The sequence below is a fragment of the Sinocyclocheilus rhinocerous genome, unplaced genomic scaffold (genome assembly GCF_001515625.1).
Source record: "Sinocyclocheilus rhinocerous isolate Xijiao unplaced genomic scaffold, SAMN03320098_v1.1 scaffold468, whole genome shotgun sequence".
NCBI lineage: Eukaryota > Metazoa > Chordata > Actinopteri > Cypriniformes > Cyprinidae > Sinocyclocheilus > Sinocyclocheilus rhinocerous.
Window position 1 is genome coordinate 1,982,020 of NW_015635305.1, and position 3,715 is coordinate 1,985,734.

At 39.6% G+C, this 3,715-nt stretch overlaps 1 protein-coding gene across 2 annotated transcripts in view; it reads right to left on the reverse strand.

The window, feature by feature from the left end:
• Positions 1–3,715, reverse strand: part of LOC107746832 (flotillin-2a) — a 31,839-nt gene that overhangs the window by 22,867 nt on the left and 5,257 nt on the right. The window lies entirely within an intron of this gene.

Genomic DNA, 3,715 nt, shown 5'->3' on the forward strand with positions numbered 1-3,715 from the left:
TGCTGAGGGTGCTGCAGCACCCCCTGGAGTGTAGCCCACGAAAAAATGGGGGTGCTGGGGGTGCAGTGTTAAAAATAAATGAATGAACAATATATAATAAAAAATAAATAATATTCATTTTATTAATTTGTATATTAATTAAAATTCATTGAAAGAAAGTAGCCTAAGCCTACAATGACCAGAAGCAACGGTTAAATATGAGTTAAGTTGAATCAAATTGACTGTGAAAGTCGTTTCAACTGATTAAACTTATTAAACTGACTTAAAAAATAATTTGTTGCCATAATTTTTGGATTAAATTATAACCTGTAACATGTCTCTGCCGTACCCAAATTAAGAATTAACAACAATTTCTACAGACAGCAGAGAAAGAGCAAGAGCGTCTACCTCAGCAGCAACAAATCTCGCATTCTCACATCTGTAGCGCTTATTTTGATCTTTAACGTTAGGTCTTTCCTATTCTTGAAACAAAATTAATTCTTAAGGTTGATTCAATATTACTCTTAATGATAAACACACACACAACATCAACAATGCTACAATGACAAAGTCGCTTATATTAAACATAAAACTTTTATGAACAGATAAAAACAAATAAGATCAGTGGCGTAGCGTCTGGGTATGCAGGTGCATATGGGCCCGGGCAGTTTGGGGGCAACGAGGGAACGAATAGGGACTGGCCCTTGTCCAACAGCTTTATGAGAATTCTCGGCCCGAGTCCGACTGGATACCGTGACTTTTCTCTCTCTCTCTCTTCCCCATTACACAGCTATTAAAATAGTTCAGTTTTGGTTTTTAATGGCAAAGTGGTCATATTTCTTGTTGTTTCTTTATTCACTTCTAGGCTATTAAACGAATAAATGAATTTTTTTATTAACAAAAGTTGCGCTTTGGATCCACCATCATAGTGTCAGTCTTTTCGCATCACGTGACCCCAACCTATCCCCCCCGTTGTATTTCTCAGCCCCCCCAGTTGAAAATACGTTCCCGCGGCTATGCTCGGTACCATATCTACTTGGTTTGCATCTGTTTCTCCAGTATGACGATTTCATCGGTCTTTACTGCACGGCTCTGTACACTTTTAGTTCACTGCTCAATGCAAGGATACCTTCAAAATGGCGCCTCGGTGACGTCACACATAATAAACGCACGTGACTGACAAAGACGGATAGCGGACATGATTGTTTTCACTCCGAAGTGCCCTTCGGAGGGCGATATATCCCGTTTGGAACGCACCGTTAGAGTCTCTACTAATGAGCTGATGACCTGAATTAGGTGTGTTTGATTAAGGAGATATGCAAAACATGCAGTGTTGAGGTGCCTCCAGGACCAGGGTTGGGAACCACTGCTCTATCAGGTATATTTGATAAATTATATTAAACATTAAAAGTAGCTATAGCTCATACTGAATGCCTACATTACCCACTTAAATGTGTATTGCTCAAAGTCAGAGGTCTTGACCTTCTTGACTGTATCCAGCAATTAAAATCATACAATAATAATTTTGATGTAGTCTATTGATTTAGACTCAATTCATGTAAAACAGCTTCTAATCGAATAAAAACTTTATATTTTGCTATTATTTTTCCCACGTGGTGATTTTCCCCTTAAAAAATATAAATGTAACCTAAAATTGTGAAACCCAGGAACCTTTCTAGAACGTAGCAGGAAGACAACTAATGACAAAAAGAAATCACTGTGTAGACAAGTCCCAATTTTTATAAACGGGTATGCTAAAAGGTCTTGATCACTAGAGCGCCCAATCCTGTTCCTGGAGATCTGCCTACCTGCAGAGTTCAGTTCCAAACACACATGCCTGTAATGATCAAGTGCTCCTGAAGATGTTGATTAGTTCGTTCAGTTGTGTTTAATCAAGGTTGCAGGAACAGGATTGGGCACCCCTGGTCTTGATTGATACCCGATTTCATCGGTCTTTACTGCACGGCTCTGTACACTTTTAGTTCACTGCTCAATGCAAGGATACCTTCAAAATGGCGCATTGGTGACGTCACACATAATAAACGCACGTGACTGACAAAGACGGATAGCGGACATGATTGTTTTCACTCCGAAGTGCCCTTCGGAGGGCGATATATCCCGTTTGGAACGCACCGTTAGAGTCTCTACTAATGAGCTGATGACCTGAATTAGGTGTGTTTGATTAAGGAGATATGCAAAACATGCAGTGTTGAGGTGCCTCCAGGACCAGGGTTGGGAACCACTGCTCTATCAGGTATATTTGATAAATTATATTAAACATTAAAAGTAGCTATAGCTCATACTGAATGCCTACATTACCCACTTAAATGTGTATTGCTCAAAGTCAGAGGTCTTCACCTTCTTGACTGTATCCAGCAATTAAAATCATACAATAATAATTTTGATGTAGTCTATTGATTTAGACTCAATTCATGTAAAACAGCTTCTAATCGAATAAAAACTTTATATTTTGCTATTATTTTTCCCACATGTGGTGATTTTCCCCTTAAAAAATATAAATGTAACCTAAAATTGTGAAACCCAGGAACCTTTCTAGAACGTAGCAGGAAGACAACTAATGACAAAAAGAAATCACTGTGTAGACAAGTCCCAATTTTTATAAACAGGGGTATGCTAAAAGGTCTTGATCACTAGAGCGCCCAATCCTGTTCCTGGAGATCTGCCTACCTGCAGAGTTCAGTTCCAAACACACATGCCTGTAATGATCAAGTGCTCCTGAAGATGTTGATTAGTTCGTTCAGTTGTGTTTAATCAAGGTTGCAGGAACAGGATTGGGCACCCCTGGTCTTGATTGATACCGTTTCTATGAAACACGACCACTTTAGGGGGAAGTCGTGGCCTAATGGTTAGAGAGTCGGACTCGTAAACCAAAGGTTGCGGGTTCGAGTCTCGTACTGACAGGGATTGTAGGTGGGGGGAGTGAATGTACAGCACTCTCTCCCACCTTCAATACCACGACTGAGGTGTGTGTAGACAAGTCCCAATTTTTATAAACGGGTATGCTAAAAGGTCTTGATCACTAGAGCGCCCAATCCTGTTCCTGGAGATCTGCCTACCTGCAGAGTTCAGTTCCAAACACACATGCCTGTAATGATCAAGTGCTCCTGAAGATGTTGATTAGTTCGTTCAGTTGTGTTTAATCAAGGTTGCAGGAACAGGATTGGGCACCCCTGGTCTTGATTGATACCGTTTCTATGAAACACGACCACTTTATTCTGCAGCGACAAAACGTGTTATAGTAACGTTAGTCTTCAAACAAAGGTGGCTTAAAAATATTTATACTAAGGACGTGGCAGGATCACATAAAAATAAAATGTATAGTCAAAAACAACAACAACACAATACGTAAGTCGTGTGTTTAATCTAAACTACTACATAAGCAATCGATATTCAAGACCAAGGAGATTTCAAGAGAAAAATCGATTTAATTGCATAAGCACGTCAAAATCGAACAGAAAAGAGCATGAGGGAGGCACAACAACACGAGCCGAGCGTGATGGATTGTCTTCTTTCATGCAACACAAACTACAATGCAACAGGCAAGCGCGAATGACTACACACTACTCAACTGAAATGCTTGAGAAAATAAGCGTTAATTGCAGTAGAATAAAATACATGATGATTTACGTACACATTCTACGTTAGCTACATTTCAGATGAATATAATACACGCGAAAAGCGGACTGCTTTGAGAAAAACTGAAGGCATTTGTTGG